The sequence below is a fragment of the Narcine bancroftii genome, chromosome 11 (assembly GCF_036971445.1).
Source record: "Narcine bancroftii isolate sNarBan1 chromosome 11, sNarBan1.hap1, whole genome shotgun sequence".
NCBI classification, from domain to species: Eukaryota; Metazoa; Chordata; class Chondrichthyes; order Torpediniformes; family Narcinidae; genus Narcine; species Narcine bancroftii.
The window spans coordinates 55228089-55246599 of record NC_091479.1 but is presented as its reverse complement, the minus strand read 5'-3'; the positions used below and the strand labels follow the sequence as shown (position 1 = coordinate 55246599).

Genomic DNA, 18511 nt, shown 5'->3' with positions numbered 1-18511 from the left:
GCAGAGGCGCAGAGAGATCAGAGAGAATACGGGTAGTTTTAACAGGGTGGGGTCCATCCTGATGCCTGATAACAGGATGAAACCAACGGGGAAGGAGGATGCAGGGCATTTGATAGCAGGTGGGACAGGGTGTAGACATGGCAGCTGACCGGAATTGTCAGGGGGATACTGAGACCTGGGAGAGGAGGGGAAGGACGGTGCAGTTGTGTTCTGACGAGAGAGTGCTGAGGGAGAGGCAACATGGGTGGAACCTCAAGGAAAGGGACCCCTGAATTTTTTGCAGGGATGGGCTCTGTAAATAGACTCACAGATATCCAGCAAAGAGCATTTATGTCCCCCTGCCATCAGGAAGGAGATATGGAGGAATAAAAGGAGAGAAGCCAGGGAGGGAAATAGCTTCTTCCCACAGGCCGTGAGATTGACAAGGCAACATGAGCTGGATGGGAGATAAGAATGAAAAGGTGGAGAGGAATATGGACTGATTACAACAGCACAGCCAGCAGGAGAGTGGGGCCGAAGGGCCTGTTTCTGTGGTCTATCTGGACCAGCCTTTTGAGTTCAAGCTTCAAAAGACCAAACCATTTTTAAATTTAATATCAACGGTATAGAATGAATCAAGAGACAAGATGTATGTCCAGCGGCAAGCGTCGAAGTCACTTCCTGACAGGGAGGCTCTGAAACCACTGGGAGGTTCTGGCCGGAATGAGTCCCGGCTTCCTCTGGAAGGAGGAGAGGAGGCAAGGATAATGTGGGGGTAGGGGTGGGGAGGGGAGGGGGTAGGGATGCCTTCCTCCATTCAACTCCCATTTCCTCTACACCGTACCCCTCCTCATTCCGCTGCCCATTCCCCTCCCCATCACCTCCCCATTTCCCGTGCCCTGCTCGCCTCCCCCGCTCCCCTCCCCAACCTAACCCTAACCCCTAACAAACCCTAACCTTAACGTTAACACTACCGATACCCTTAAACACTACACCACGTCCCCAAACATAACTCTTATTTCCACCCTGTCCCCTAACCCTATCCTTACGCTGTCCCCTAAACCCAACCCTAATCCTACCCACCTTCCCCAAACCCCAACTCACACCCCACCCCTACCTCCTACTCTTACCCCCTTCCCCTAAACCTAACACAAGCCCACTTCCCCGAACTCTAAACCTAACCCTAAACCTCGACCTAACCCGAGCCCACATCTCCTAACCCTAAACCTAACTGTTCCTCTACCCGTCCATGACCCTTATCTTAATTCTACCCACCTTCCCCAAACTTAAACTAAACCCTACCCCTATCCTCTACACCTACACCCTTCCCCTAACCCTAACCCATACCCGCACCCCCTACCACTACCCCATTACCTACCCCTACCCTCTCACTACCCCCTTTCTCCTACCCCCTTCCCCTATCCCTCCTTCCCCTGTTAGGGGTTGGAAGGGAAGGGGAGGGGAAGGGAAGGAGGGAAAAGGTAGGAGGCGAAGTGGAGGGGGAAAGGAGAGTGGAAGGGGAGGCGAAGGGAGGAGGGCTGAGTTTTGGGCATAGGTGTGAAGGTAGGTGAAGGGGAAGGTGAGCGGGAGGGGGTTGTAATGGAGGAGAGGTAGGGGAGTAATGGGAGGGGGACGTGCGTGAAGGAATATGGAAGAGGTGGGGAATGGAGTTGGCAGGGCCAGAGGGAGAAGGGGAGGGGTTCAGGCCATAATGATGTTGTCCGTCCTCTGTTCAGCTGGGATGCAATGTTCTTCTGGACTCGTGTCTTGTCTCTGAGATCACTCCTTCTCCTGGGAAGAGAAATACGAGTGATAGAGATACTGTCTCCGTGGCCTGATCACGATGCCTTTGGAGGGCCCCAACTCTTCCCCCATCACCCCTCTCCCTACCCCTGCACACTAGGGCCTTTCCCTTCCTCTACTTTACCTGAGGAAGTGTGTTATGGAGAAAACCACAATCTATATCTTCAGACCTCAGAGTACTGTGTCTCCATCAGTCAACTCCCTGGTTCACCATGACATGGCAGCAAGATGCTGGACAAATCATGGATGGATCAGTCGAGTCCCGTCAGCTGACCCATCTGAACCTACCCCACAACAATATTATTCTTCTCTCCCTCTCACCAGTACCTTCTGTTTTTCTTTTATTCCTGTCCCTATATTAAAATCTTTTTCATGCCTTGTTTGGACCAGCCTCCACTACTACCCCTGGCAATGCATTCCAGCCACCCACTACATTCTGTGTGAATAAAATGTACCCCTCACATCTTGTCTAAAGTTCCCTCATCTCAGCTTATTTAGACGTCCACTGGTATTCTCGCCCCAGGAATGCACACAATATTCCAAGTGTGGTCTGACTAGAATTTTATATATCTGCAACGTTACCTCTCGGTTCTTGAACTCAATCCCCTGACTCCTGAAGGCCAGCACACAATACACCATCTTAAACTCCTTCTCAATTTGCACAGCAACCTTGAGTGATTTATGGAGCAGGATCTAAATATTTCTCTGTCCTGCACACTGTTCATAATCCTGTCACTAACCAAGTGCTCTGCTCTCACGTTCTTGTAATCCGCATTCAATAAAGATATTGGTCTATATGAAGCTAATTCTAATGGGTCTCCAACCTTCTTTGGAATAACTTTTATTCGTGCCCTTGAAAATGACTCTGGAAATAAACCTGTACCAGTAGCTTGTTTAAGTACATCTGTATTTACAGGATTCAACTCCATCTGTCAGTTCTCTGCAAACTGGATGCCCCATGACAACCTTCTACACTGTCTACAATATTTCTACCTCTGTGTCATCCCCTGACGTACCCACCCTTCCACTCCAATCATCATTCATAAAAATCACAAAGAGCAGGGGTCCCAGAGCAGATCCCTTTGGTGCGCCACTAGTCATTGTTCCATCTACTACGACCCTCTGTTTACTGCAGACAAGCCAATTCTGAATCCACACAGCCAAGGCTCCATGGATCCCATGCCTCCCGACATTCTGAATGAAGCCACCGTGATGACCTTGTCAAGCACCTTACTAAAATCCACGTGCAGCACATACAGACCTTGACCTTCATCTATTTCCTTTGACACCTCCTCGAAATACTCAATTTGACTCGTGATGCAGGACCTGCTCCTCACAAAACTATCCATGAGTTTCCCCAGCATGTTTGTGCATTGCCCTCGGCCCCAGCATCTGCAGACTTCCTGGCCAGTCCCTCCCTTACCCCTTCCCAGAGCTTCCGCATCCATTACAACATTAAGCATTGCTGCCCAGTACTGCCCAGTACAGACCTTTGTAAACGTTCTCCACAACCAACTAACCCTTACCCGTACCACACCCATAACTATGGGTGGATTAAATATCCAATTAATTTCTTTCTAAAATAATGCATCAGGAATTTGATGTTGATTCCAATTTTGAATGACTTTTCATAATTCTCGTTCAGCTCCTTTAAAGTTAGATCCATTATCAGAACATAATTCTTTTACTTGACCACGTCTAGGAATAAAACGCCAAAGAATATTAATAAAAGAGTCTGTTTCAAGCAATGACACTGCTTCAATATGAATTGCTCTCATAGTCAAACAAGTGAAAATAACTCCATATCGTTTTTCAACACTTCGTCCTCACTTTACTTGCAAAGGACCAAAATAATCAACTTCCACGGATGTAAATGAGAATTCATCAGGTGAAACTCTGTCCTGTGGTAAATCTGCCATTTGTTGTTGTCCAGGTTTTCATTCTCTCTGTCAGTCACAAAGAGATGAAACCTCATGATTTCATTATTAATATATTTAAGCACTGATGTTCTATCAGTCCAAAACACAGGATCTGCTAACTCCATCTGTAATTCTCTTCTTAACATAGCGTCCATTTTGCTCGCCATAATAGCAGCAGTCAATTCCATTCAAGGTCTTGTGACTGACTTTAATGGAGCCACTCTGGCTTTTCCCATTACAAATCCACCATCTACTCGCACTTGGTTATTTCACAGGACTCAGTAACTGACAGGATCAAAACTACCTTCACTTAGATCAGAAAAATGGTGTAACTGAGCAAATGTGGCTACTCCAAAGTCTGTTGACGTCAAAACTTCCAAGTATTTGAAGACGCTCAATCTAATTTTTCCAATCTTGTGCAATGGATTCTGGATTAGTTTCATCCCATCCAAATGTTCTTCTGCACAAAACTGGTATTTGGCCGGGCTGATCATTAGGCTGAATTCGGCCAGTCGGGAGAAGAGGGTGTGCAGGTGAGACTTGTGTTGTGCCCAGTCTCTGCTGGCGACAAGAATGTCATCCAGATAAATGAACACGAAATTCAAATCCCTGCGCACCGTATCCATGAGGTGCCTTATGTCTGGGCGGTTTTCTTGAGCCTGAAAGGCATGCATAAAAATTCGAACAAGCCGAAGGGGGTGATGATGGCCGTTTTGGGGATGTCCTCTGGGTGCAATGGGATTTGATGGTACACGCACACCAGATCGACCTTGGAGAATACTCTCACACCATGCAGATTGGCCATAAAGTCCTGAATGTGAGGGATGGGGCAACGGTCAGGTACTGTCGTGTCATTAAGCCGTCGATAATCTCGCAGGGGCACCAGCCATCGGAGGCTTTTGGGACCAGGTGAAGCGGCGAGGCCCAAGGACTGTCGGAGGGACGAATGATCCCCAGTTCCTGCAGATGCGAGAACTCCTCTTTCGCTATCTGGAGCTTATCTGGTGGGTTTAACAGTAATGTACGATAAACTGTATCAGACACTGTGACATCAGGTTCACAGTTGGGAGAATATTTAACAGTGATATACAGTAGACTTTGGCAGATACTGTGACACCAAGTTTTCAGTAGTGAGAAGGTTTAACAGTAATGCATGATAAGCTGTGGTAGATACTGTGATATCAGGTTCACAGTTGGAAGAAGGTTTTACGGTGATGTAATATTAACTGTGGCAGATAAAGTGACACCAGGTTCACATTGGGGCGAAGTTTATGGTGATGTACGGAAGACTGACACAGATATGGTGACACCGCATTCACAACGAGGGGAAAGAATATCAGTGATGTGCAATAAACTGTGGAATATACTGTGACTCCAAGTTTACAGTGGGGAGGTTGAACTGTGATGTACGATAAATGGTGGCAAAAACAGTGATGAATGGGTTAACTTGGGGAGAATGTTTAACGGTGATGTACAGTCGACGACTTTGGCAGATACTGTGACACTGTGTTCACAGTACTGAGAAGGTTTAACAGATATGTATGGTAGAATAAGGCAGATTCTGTGACTCCAGGTTGACAGTGGTGAGAAGGTTTAAAAATGATGTATAATAAACTGTGGCAGATACTGATACTTCGTTCACAGTGGGGAGGAGGTTAATGGTGATGTACAGGAGACTACGTAGATACGTTGATACTGGGCTCAGAGTGGGAAAAAAAGCTTTATTGGCGATGTATGGGAAACTGAGACAGTTACTGTGACACCGGGTTCATAGTGGGGAAAATGTTTGACAGAGCTGTACGATAACCTTTGGCGAATAAAGTGACACCAGCTTCATATTGGGGAGAATTTTTAATGATGATGTACACTAAACTGTGGTAGATACAGTAACACCAGGCTCACATTGACGAGAAGGTTTACTGGTGATGTACGGTAGACTGGCAGGCTCTGTAACACCGAGTTCACAGTAGTGAGAAGATATAATAGTGATGTACGATAAACTGTGGCAGATACAGTAAAACCGGTCTCACAATGGGGAGAAGGTTTAATGGTGATGTGTGGTAAACTTAGGCTGATACTTAAACACCAATTTAACAGGGTGAGAAGGTTTAACGTTGATGAACGGTAGATTGAGGCAGAAACTGAGCGTCAGCATTCACAGTAATGTGAAGGTTTAACAGTGTTATAAACTGTGTCAGATACTGTGACAAGATGGTGCAGAGGATAGACGTGTGGTTCCACCCTTCCCCAGTTAGACTATTAAATGCTCAATTTTAAAAGTTGTAAAAGTGATTAAAAATACTGTTTATAGACTTTGGAATAGTGGAGGGTCAAAATGGCTGCAAATGTGAAAAAATCGAAAACTCAGTTACAGAAGAAATTACCTTACAAAAGTGTTGAAGAATTGAGGCCGAGTTCAAGTTGAAGCAACAGAATTGTCGACTGGAGTCCCCAAGCCTCAGAGGACTCCTGCCCGGCAAAGTATTTCGTCGGCGCCAGCTTAGTGATGAGTTCAGCGGTTTTGACTCGTGCACTCGTGAACACAGGCGTGAGGGCGGGCCTACTGAGCAAGGACAGGCCCGTGAGCCTGCAGCATTGCCTGGTGGTCAGGAGAGGTACAGTGTAGCATCAGAAGACGCAGCTGCGCAGTCGGTGGCCCTACCGGGCATGCGTGGTGCGTCGAGGGTCCACAAACCTTTGGAGAAGGTGTGGGCTGTGGGGGAGCCTGAGCGATGGTGAACTGACGAGGTCGGCACACTGTTGTCGGGTGTCCAGACCCGCAGCAGCACCGGAAGAGGACCTATTGCTATGGAGGAAGAGGATGCTCAACTTCATTAGAACTTGAAGAACTGGGGACTGCGGCAAAAGAAGGTCAGCCTCAAAGGGAGGTGATGGATCCTGGACTGGATTCTGAGTTTCCAATTCTGGAAGGGATTGCTCAACTCATGGAAGATATATCAAATATATCAATGCAGATGACTAATCAGATGACTCAAGGATTTTCGAAATGAAAACTAAAATGAACACTGTGTGTGAAGAAATAACTTTGATGAAGCAAGATATTAATGTAGTTAAGAGCGATGTTACGAGATGGACACCATCAGTGGATACTGTGCAAGAACATTTTAAAAAGATTGAGGAGGCTTTCTTGATTGCAAGAGTCAAGTGGAGCGTAATAGAGAAAAAAATGGAAATAGTGGAAGATCCTTTTGTAGATTGGGGTATTCAGAAGAAGGAATTATTGAAGAAGTTTGACTCATTAGAAAACCAAAGTCGTAGAAATAATGTTAAGATAGTAGGTCTTCCGGAAGATATGGAAGGTTCGGATCCAGTGAAGGTTTTGAAGAAATGGATCCCAGAAGTGTAGGGCAGGGAATTCTTTCCAGAAGGACTGGAATTAAATCGAGCAAACAGAGCATTAAGGAAGAAACCATTTCCGGGCCAATTACCACGAGCAGTTTTGATTCGCTGTTTTAAATATCAAGACAGAGAGATGATCCTCCGATTGGTGGTGCAGAAAGCACGGCAAAATCAGGCTCCACTGATGGTTCAAAATAATAGGGTTTTTTTTTTAATGCAGATCTGAGTCAAGAAATTATCAGAAGAGTCTGAGAATTTAATTCAGCCTAAGAAGTATTGTGGCGAAAGGGATATAAATTTGCTTTTCGTTATGCGGCAGCATTGAAAGATTTTTATGGGAATTTTCAATCTCAGTTTTTTGAGAATGACCACGATGCTTTAATATTTGCTAATTCATTGCCAGATGTACGAGGAAATGGGCGATCGTCACCATTGTCACCGAAGGGAAGGGTCAATGGGAATGGAAATGGGAAGATTGGAAAATATGGAAAGAATGGGAAAAAAGTTGAATTGACGCAAAGTCTTCTCGATATTGAAGATCCGGAACTATCATTGGGACTGGAATCACTGGGTTGAATGTTTTTGTTTCAGGACTTTGTGAAAGTCTGACTGGGGGTGGGTGACACTGAGTCCTTTAGTCACCTGCCACTTGTGGACTTTACCACACCCAGATTTTTAGGGGGCTACTACTTTTGAGTAGCTTGTTTTGGGATTGATTTTTCTCTTTTTTTTGGAATTTTTAAAATAGGTGGGATTTGAATACAATGAGACTTAGAAGGGGAGTATTATTTTATAGTAGGATTCACATTTGTGAGAAGGTTTTACAGTGATATAATATGAACTGTGTCAGATACTGTTACACCAGGTTCACAGAGGGAGAAGGTTTAACAGTGATGAACTGTGTCAGATACTGTGACACCAGGTTCACAGTGAGGAGAAGGATTAACAGTGATGAACTGTGTCAGATACTGTGACACCAGTCTCACAGTGGGGAGAAGGTTTAACAGTGATGAACTGTGTCAGATACTGTGACACCAGGTTCACAGTGAGGAGAAGGATTAACAGTGATGAACTGTGTCAGATACTGTGACACCAGTCTCACAGTGGGGAGAAGGTTTAACAGTGATGAACTTTGTCAGATACAGTGACACCAGGTTCACAGTGGGGAGGAGGTTTAATGGTGATATACGGGAGACTGAGGCTGAACTGTGCCACCAGGTTCACAGTTGGAGAAGGTTCAACAATAAGGTAGGGCAGACTGAGACAGTTACTGTGACACTGGGCTCCCAGAAGTGAGAAAGTTGAAATGTAATGTCCGATAAACTGTATCAGATACAGTGACACCCATTCACAGATGTGTAAAGGTTTAACGATGATGTATGGTAGACTGATAAGAGATACTGAGACAATGGGTTCACAACATTAACACAGTTTAACAGTCATGTACAATAAACTGTGTGAGATACTGCGACACCAGGTTCAGAGTGGGGAGATGTTTTAACGGTAAAGTACAGTAGACGTTGGCATATACTGTGACGCTGAGTTCAGGGCAGTAAGAAGGCTTAATGGTGATGTGTGTTAAACTGAGGCAGATACTTTAACACCAGGTTCACAGGTTCATAATGTTTATGAACGGTAGACTGAGGCAGAAAATGTGAGATGGATTCCACAGTACTAAGAAGGTTTAACAGTGATTTACTTTAAACTGTGTCAGATACTGTGACATCATGTTCATATTGGGGAGAACGTTTAACAGTGATGTATGGTAAATTGAGATGGATACCGTGACACCGTGTGAACAGTGGGGAAGAGGTTTATCAGTGATGTACTATAGACTGAGATCAATCCTGTGACAACAAGTTCACAGTAGTGAGAAGGTTTAACGGTGATGTACAGTAGACTGAGGCAGATACTGTGACACCAGGTTCACGTTGGGGGGAAGGTTTAACGGTGATATACTGTAAATTGAGATATATACCGTGACTGCAGGTTCACAGTGGGGAGAAGGTTTAACGGTGATGGACGGTAGACTAAGGCAGATTCCATTACACCAGGTTCACAGGGGGGGGAGAAGGTTTAACAGTGATAAACTGTAAATTGGGATATACACCGTGACACCAGGTTCACAGTGGGGAGAAGGTTTAATGGTTATGGACGGTAGACTGAGGAAGATTCTATTACACCAGATTCACAGGGGGGACAAAGTTAAACGTTGATGTACGATAGACTGAGGCAGAAACTTTGAGACAGGATTTACATTCGTGAGAAGGTTTAACATTGATGTACGATTAACAGTGTCAGATACTTTGACATCAGGTTCATATTGGGGTGGCAGGCAAAGTGACACCAGATTCACAGTGGAGAGAGGTTTAATGCTGATGTATGGATGATTGAGATCGTTACTGTGACATTGGCTTCACAGCAGTGAGAAGGTTTAACAGTAATGTACGATAAACTGTGTCAGGTACTGTGACACCAGGTTCACAGTGGGGAGAATGTTTAATGAGATGTATGATAAACTGTGGCAGATTCTGTGACAACAAGTTCACAGTGCGGAGAACGTTTAATGGTGATGTACAGTAGACTGGGACAGATATACTGATGCTGGATTCACTGTAGTGAGAAGGTTTAACAGTGATGTACAATAAACTCTGACCTATACTGTGACATCAGGTTCATATTGGGGAGAAGGTTCAACAGTGATGTACGGTAGAGGGAGGCAGATACTGTGACACCAGGCTCATTGTATTGTTCATTTATCTAATTTATATGCTCCATTTTTTTGTGGCAACTTCCAAACATTCCATAAACTTCAATTCTAATCAGATTTTGTTCATTTAAATAGGTCACCACTAAAAGCCCAAATTGTTTGGTCTCTTAAGTACGCTGCACAAAATTAAATTCTTTACCTGGGTTTGGTTCAACGGCATTTCAGTCTGCTTCATTATTTTTTCAGCCCCTCGTTTAGTGCTTTCTGCTTTGCCCAGCCGATTCGCCAAATGGGCATCCAACTCTGTCTTCTCAGCTTGACGCAACATCTCCTCTTTAAACTTAAGCAAACCAAGAAGACTAAAGTTAAAATTTTCACATTGGCATTTTCAAACACAAAAATGATGCTGTGAGTTGCAATTTCACATCAAAATCCCACTTGCTAAACTTGCAAACAACTGAATTGCATCCAACAGCTGGAAAATTGCAAGAGAACTGCTTGGTTAAAGCAAAAATTCCACCCAGTCACCCCAAGTTAACAACAGAGAGCAACCTGAAAGTTAAATACAAAGATCTGTATCAGGAATATTAATGGGCGTTTTAAAAAAAGTCATTTCCACTATTGAAAGAAAACTCCTCAGGGAACATCAGGCTCTTGTTGAACAATTTCTGTTGTATTCCTCAAAATGGTTTGAATCTTGATTTCAAGCAGAGTCATTTGGTTAAATTGTTGGTCCAGAACAAACCCTGCCCACATACTCCCTTAAATACCTGCAAAGTCGTGGCTCAGCTCTGCTCCATGCTAAAGCTATAAAGCTTTTCTGAAGAGATAACGGACTTCAGATGCTGGGACGTTGAGTCACAAAAACACTCATGCTTCCCTGAACAACACACCTCTATCTGAAAACCAACAAGAACCTTCCCGAGTGGTAAATATCAACAAGACATAATATCATGTAACCGTTGTGTTTGTGTCATTGGAGAATTCCCTTTCCATTCAATCAGAATTAGAGTTTTGGGTGCCGTATTTGAGAAAAGATGTGCTGGTGTTGGAGAAGCTCAGAGATGATTTACTGGAATGATATCAGGAATGAAAGGGTTAGTGTATGAGGAACAATTGTCGACTCTTCGACTGTACTAGTTGGAGTACAGAAGGATAAGGGGGACCTCAGATGCTTTTCAAATAATGGAAGGCCTGGACAGAGTACATATGGCAAAGATGTTTCCGATGGTAGGGGATTCTAGGACAGGAGAGCATAATTTCAGGATAAAAGGGTGTCAATTTAAAACAAATGTGGAAAAATTGATTTTGCAAATGGGTCGTGAAACCCACGTGAGGTCATTGTGTGTATTTAAGGCAGAGATTAATAGGTATTTGATACGTCAAGGAATTAAGGGTAATGGGGAGAGAGCTGGGCAGTGGGGCTGAATGGAAGAATGGTGGAACAGACTCGACGGGCCTACTTCTTCTCCTATATCTTGTGATCTATATCCTGCTGGAGACCTAGACAACCCTCCTCTTGTATTCCATTCTTAGAAAACATTCTGCATCGTGGTTTTATGTCACATGAATCCATTTCCGATTGAATCCCATGTTACAAGTAACCCATTGCAAATTCTGCATTGAGAGGACTGCAGCTTCCTCATTTTAAAAATTGTTATGGAGCAGCTCAAATGAGATTTCTTGCTTCTTTTTTTGAAAAGGTTAAAATAGAATCAAATAAAATAGGAGAGGGAAAATCAGAAGAATTTATGTACGTGGGAATCAAAATTAATGGTTGGTGATAAAGATACACAATTGTTGAAACATTTGATTAATATATGGAATAAAATAAATGATGAAATTGGTGTAAGTGGATGTACATCACCCAGAATGGCTTTGATTCAAATTCCTCGTATCTTTTTCTAAAGATCATCAATTTCTGGATAGCTGGTTTCGTAAGGGGATAATAAATGTTGAAGATTGTTATGAAAGGGGTCAATTAATGTCATTTGAGCAACTGAGAAATAAATATCGTATAACTCATAACAATCTTTTTGCTATTTCCAACTAAGAGCATATTTGAAGGATAAGTTAGGACCAACCATGTTGTACTGAAATAGAACTCCCTATAAGAGGAATTGTTAAAAAAAATTATTTGATGATGTCCTTTTTATTACAAGTAGGAACTTTTAAATGAGGAGTTCATAAGTTGAGACAAAGGTGGGAAATGGATCTGAATAATTTAATTGATTGGCAAATATGGGCAGATCCATATAAGGATCTCAATGCAAGACATAAACTAGTTCAGTATAATTGTTTTTACATCAGTCATGTAGCAGATATCAGCAAGGATTTTATCTGAAAGCTGCACCTGGAGTCAGGTGACTCAGGCTATTGGATTTGAAAACCTCCTCAGGAAGCTGATTTGGCAATAGAAACATAGAAGATAGGAGCAGGAGTAGGTCATTCGACCCTTCGAGCATGCTCCGCCATTCAACGAGATCATGGCTGATCTCAAAGTTCAGTACCCCGTCCCCGCCTTCTCTCCGTAACCTTTAATACCCTTATACTGAAGAAATAGATCTAATTCCCTCTTAAATATATTTAATGAACCTGCCTCTACTGCCCTCTGTGGCAATGAATTCCACAGATTCACCACCCTCTGGGTAAAGAAATTCCTCCTCATCTCGGTCCTAAATGGTTTGCCTATTATCCTCAAACCATGGCCCCGGGTTCTGGATTTTCCCATCCTTGGAAACATCCCATCTGCATCTATTCTGTCCAGTCCTGCCAGAATTTTATATGTCTCTATGAGATCCCCTCTCAATCTTCTAAACTCCAGCGAGTACAATCCCAATTTGCGCAATCTTTCCTCATAAGTCATTCCTGCCATTCCAGGTATCAGCCTGGTGAATCACCTCTGCACTCCCTCCATTGCAAGAACATCCTTCCTTAGATAAGGTGACCAAAACTGCACACAATACTCCAGGTGTAGTCTCACCAAGGCCCTGTACAGCTGTAGTAAGGTATCCTTGTTCCAAGACTCAAACCCTCTTGATATGAAAGCCACATACCATTTGCCTTTTTAACCACCTGCTGTACCTGCATGCTCCTCTTCAGAGACTGGTGTACAAGTACCCCTAGGTCTCTCTGCACTTCCCCATCTCTTAATCTATTGCCATTCAAATAGTAATCTGTCCTCCGGATTGTATTACCAAAGTGGATAACCTCACATTTATCCAGATTGTAATTCATTTGCCATGTATCTGCCCAGTCCCTCAATTTATCCAAATCACACTGGAGCTTCCTGCCCCCCTCTTCTGTGCACACAACCCCCCTAGCTTAGTGTCATCTGCAAATTTGGAGATATTACATCCAATCCCCTCATCCAGATCATTAATGTAAATTGTGAATAGCTGGGGTCCCAGTACAGATCCCTGTGGCACCCCACTGGTCACCGCCTGCCACTCACAAAATGAGCCATTTATCCCAACTCTCTGTCTTCTACCTGCCAGCCAGTTCTCAATCCACATCAATACTTTTCCCCCAATCCCATGAGCCTTGATTTTGGAAGCCAGTCGTTGATGCGGGACCTTATCAAAGGCCTTTTGGAAGTCCAGGTACAGCACATCCACTGGCTCTCCCCCATCTATTTTACCTGTCATCATCTCAAAGAATTCCAATAGATTTGTCAAGCACGATTTACCTTTTGTAAATCCATGTTGACTCTGTCCGATCCCTTCTCTGCTAGTCATATGCTCCGCTATTACATCCTTAATAATGGATTCCATCATTTTGGCCACTACTGATGTAAGGCTCACCAGCCTATAATTCCCTGCTTTTTCTCTACCCCCCTTTTTAAATAGTGGGGTAACATTAGCTACCCTCCAATCCATGGGTACTGATCCTGAGTCTATCGAGTTCTGGAAAATAATTCTTAAAGCATCTGCTATCTGAATGGCCACTTCCTTGTGTACCCTACGATGTAGATTATCAGGTCCTTGGGATTTATCTGCCTTCAATCCCATCAATTTCCCCAAGACCATGTCCTTAGAGATACTGATTTCTTTCAGTTCCTCCCTTGCATTAGTCTCTATGTTTCCCAACATCCTTGGGAGGTTATTTGTATCCTCTCTTGTGAAAACAGAATGAAAGTAAGAATTTAATTGGTCTGCCATTTCCTTACACCCCATTATATATTCCCCTGATTCTGACTGCAAGGGACCTACTCTGGATTTCACCAATCTTTTCCTCTTGACATATTTATAAAAGCTTTTGCAGTCGGTTTTTATATTTGCCGCAAGCTTACTTTCATAATTTATTTTTGCTCTCTTGATCACGAGATCCATGGGAGTTGTATTAATTCACTTCAATGCAGCATTTTGGATCTATTGACCAAAGTTCCACACTGCAGCAGTGAGGAAGGAATTCACAACTAGTTTTTCTTCTACAGTTACTTCTTACACCAGTGAAATTGAATAGAATAAAATCAGAATTATCACATCAATATTTTAGGTGTGGTGAAGATATCGCAACTTTCTTGCATTCAACTTATCTTTGTCCTAATGCAAGATCTTTTTGGGGAGAATTACAAAATTTATGGAACAAGTTATAGGAGATGTTTTTCCACAGAATCTGACCTTATTTTTATTAAGAAGTATGGAAGGAACAAGGACCAAATTAAATCTATTAATATATCAATTGAAATTTGTTAAATTAACGTTAGCGGTGATGAGGACATGTATTGAACTTACTTGGAAATCCCATATATTTTTAGGGATGCCAAGATGACATGCAAAAATCCAAAGTTGTATTCCTTTGGAAAAAATTACATATAGCTTGAGAAATATATACTCTATGCTTTTGCAAATTTGGCACCTGAATATTCAAATATCAGGCTTCAATTTGTAACAATGCCCTTTCCATCCCTCTCGACATGTGAGATTCTCCTCTTAGTTAATTTTTTTTTTTATTTAGATTTGTTAGATTTCTTCGCCACTGTGAACTCTGGGGAAGCAGACGACTAGTGCAGGGCACCAGAAAACAGAAAGACCACACCCCACCAACATCTCAGAAGCAGAGGATTCAATCCACGGGTCAGTGACCAAGGAAGCAGACCAGTGGGGGGTTCTGTAGCTGAAAGACCCACATAGGTGGCAGGCTGATGGTGACTTGAGGAGAGGAACCCACGCAGGCTGTGGGCTTCTGGACAAAGCAGTCAAGGAACTCACACCAGGCTGTGGATTGCTAGAGACTGGGTCAAAACTAGCTAAAAGGGTGTCAGGTATCAGACCTGGGATACGAGTGAGTGCTAAATGGTTCCTAATTATGTCAGAGGTTCAAAACTGGAGCATACATCTGTGAGCATTAAAAGAGAATCCACAGACCCTCAGTGACTTGACCCAGGGTTTGGGGTGGTGGGGGTGGGGGGGAGCACTCAGTCCTTCTCTGACTGCAAGAAGCATTTCAGGAAATTTCTGCCAGAGGTAAGTCTGTCTGCCTTATAGCAAGAAAAAAGCAATTTTGTGTGACATGACACTTTTTAATTACATGACAGTAAATTTTCTCCTGAAATAGAGAGAGGTTCAAGTTTCAAACTATTACAAACTCCACTCAACAGCTTATACCTCTTCCCACTTTTTGTTTTTGCAAGGACACCATCGATTTTATCACAGCTCCTCTGCTGCATCTGTCCTGTGACAGATTATATATTTTACATTGTATATAGAGATGTTTTTGAAAGAGATGGATTGGAGGAGTCGTTTAGGTCACAAACAAACACATACACTGCACAAAACAGCTCTTATTTAAAATACAAGAGCTTTGTTGAGAGTGAGTCATTCAGGCGCCGAGAGTCTTTACAAAGACAAAACAAGGAGACTGTTTTGCTAAAGAATTTCAAAAGCAGGTGTAAATGGATTATTGTTTTAAAGCAACAGATTAATGGACTCAGAAGTTTGAGTCCAGTGCAGTCATCTGGCTGATACCAGTTTGCTATTCTAAGAAGGTCATGTGGTTTTGCAAGCAGAGAAGAGAGACCAAATAGGCTTTTTCTAAAAGAGAGAGAGAGAGAGAGAGAGAGAGAGAGAGAGAGAGATGGCAAGCCAGCATCTTGTTTTTAAGACGGGTCGTGAGTTCTCAGTTCAGCCTGTTGAAAAACAGGAAATGGCTGGCTAGAAATGATGTTTCACCTGAAATAAGGGAAACAAAAGGAAATCAATGGTGACCTGCAGAAGAGGTTATCATTTGGAAAACCCTTATGGGTCAAGGTTCTTTGGCAAGACACCAAAGTGGCTGATCAGAGGGAATCAGTTTATGTGTGTCCAATGAGCAGGAAATCCCTCTCTGAAACCAACAAGAGCTTTCCTGGAGGGTAAACATTTACTTTTAAGCACCAGAGCTTATCATTCATATTCAAATTCATAAATGTTGAATTCTATGCACAGTATAAGAATTGATAGACACCGGTGAACTTAGAGTTGTGTCAAAGAACTTTATGCACATTAAATACACCTGCACTTCGAATTAGAAGGGGGTAATGGAAGGCTGTTAACAGTGATAAGTTAAAGTTTGATCCTGTTTTTTTTAAAAAGAAAATTAAAAACAATGTTTGTTTAAGTATGAATGGTGTTATTGCTTAAAATCTGCCTGTGATGGAAAGTATTCTTGGACTGAATATACATCTGGGCCAAATGGCTATTTAAAGACAATCTGTACATGATTGTACATCCTAAAGTACAATGACTACTTCTATCCACTAAAGATTGTTAAAGAGCAAGAATAGACAATACAATCACATAAAATTCCCATCCATACAGCACATGTATTAATACACAGAACGATCACACCTCCTTATCAGTCAGGAAGGGCCTACACTTCCCAAGGAGCCTGAGAAAGTCAAGGCTAATGGCTCTCAAACTGAGATTTTACAGGAGCGCAGTTGAGTCTCGACCTTTGGATGGTCTAGTTGCTGTATAGCATCAGACAGCAATGATGCAGAGTAGTGAGGATCACTGGGGTCTCCCTTTTTCTGTAGATGACATTTACTGGGAGTGTTGTTCAAATTGGGCTCAAGGAATAGTACAAAGACCATTTTGATCTAGTGAACAGCATCTTTAACCACGTCCATCATCAAAATCAGGACTTACATGCTGGGGAATAGCTTCTTCCCACAGGCTGTGAGATGGATGAAAAGTATCCTGTAAGGGTGATCATCCTCCCAAATATTTATATATGTAGCGTCTACTTCGATAGAGCAACTAAAGCAACACACACACACACACATACCAGGTTAGTCAACACAAAACTGCTTTATTCGGTCTTTACAGGCTTCTTCTATTTACACCGTGTCCCGGGCTCCATGGGTCAAGGTGGGACATCATTTGTGAGTTTGCTGCAGATCCACGGGACCACAGGTTTAAATTAAGCCCTGTGAGTGTCCTGCACCTTCCGGCAGGGGAAATCACAGATCAACGTGCCATTCCTTGACACGCAGGACCACGTGCATGCGGTCAATTAAATGGATGAGTTCCCAGCTGTCTGCCTTATGATTTCATGTGCCCGCCAAAGAACCTGGCTCTCTCGGCCCGCTACATAGCTGATACACACCCCACCCCCCACCAGAACCGTCGCCAGAAAGTAAAACACCAGTTGCATGCACCTTAGGTGGACACCCTCATCTTCTCGGCTGGGGGCAATGAAAGGGTGAAGCGGGATCCAAATGGGCAGAGGTTTTGTCTGTCCCAACTAAACAGCTGCGAATGTCCCCCAATGTCCAAAGTATATTCAAAACCATCCTTCTTCACCACGTGGAAAACGCCCTCATACGGTCGTTGTAACAGCACTCCTAGGTCCTGTCTGCGCACAAAAACAAAATCAGTATCCAGGAGTGGTGGGGTACATTCTGTTAAGGGGATCCAAGCCAGTGGGTAGGAAAAGCTTTGCTGATCGCGATACCATGTCGAAGCTGTGGAAGGAAGTTCAGATCAGAGTTGGTTGTGAAATGAATGTCCCATGAAACTGTAAGGACCGTACCATAAACCATCTCTGTGGACAATGCAGACATATCTTACTTTGGAGCTGTGCGCACTCCCAAAAGAATGCATGGCAACTCATCAACCTAATTGGGACCAGTGAGTTGGGCCTTAAAAGTGGACTTCAGTTGCTGGTGGGAACGTGGGTGAATTGTGTTCCGCGGATTGAATTAATGTGGGAAAACCAAATCTAGCCATCCAGTTGATGATGAATGCTCTGGCCCTTGTCTCAGTGTCACTGGATGGCAACGGGACGGCCTCTGGCCAGCACGTGAAATGTTCTACAACTGTTAGAATGTATCTCATGTTTTGAGATTCTGGCAATGGTCCAAGCAGGTCTACATGCACGTGTTCCAACTGTCTGCATACCGTCGGGAAATGTTGAAGAGGTGCCTTAGTGTGGCACTGAATTTTGGCAGTCTGGCAGGAGGTACATGTGCAAACACATTGCACGACGCCTTTTCTCAGTCCATACTATACATATTTATTTGACATGCGCTTGACAAATGTTCTGATGGACGGATGAGATCAGCTGTGTATCTGGTCAATAAGGTGTTTCCTCCAAGATGCAGGAAACATTGGTCTAATGTAGCCCAAAGACATGTCACAAAGTAAGGTTGGCCACCCAGTTGTGCTGCCCTCTGCTGTATGTCCAGGTTAGTAATGGCCAGACTGTATGCCTGAACATCTGGGTCCATTGCCTGGATACTGGCTAATTCAGAAAT

At 43.4% G+C, this 18511-nt stretch overlaps 1 long non-coding RNA gene across 1 annotated transcript in view; it reads right to left on the bottom strand.

The window, feature by feature from the left end:
* Positions 1-1161: 1161 nt before the first annotated feature.
* LOC138745773 (uncharacterized) overlaps positions 1162-18511 on the bottom strand; it is a 38339-nt gene continuing 20989 nt past the window's right edge. The window contains exons 3-4 of the long non-coding RNA XR_011346502.1: positions 9971-10111; positions 1162-1770 (exon numbers count right to left, since the gene is read on the bottom strand). This is a non-coding gene — a long non-coding RNA (uncharacterized lncRNA). The remainder of the gene's footprint in view (positions 1771-9970; positions 10112-18511) is intronic.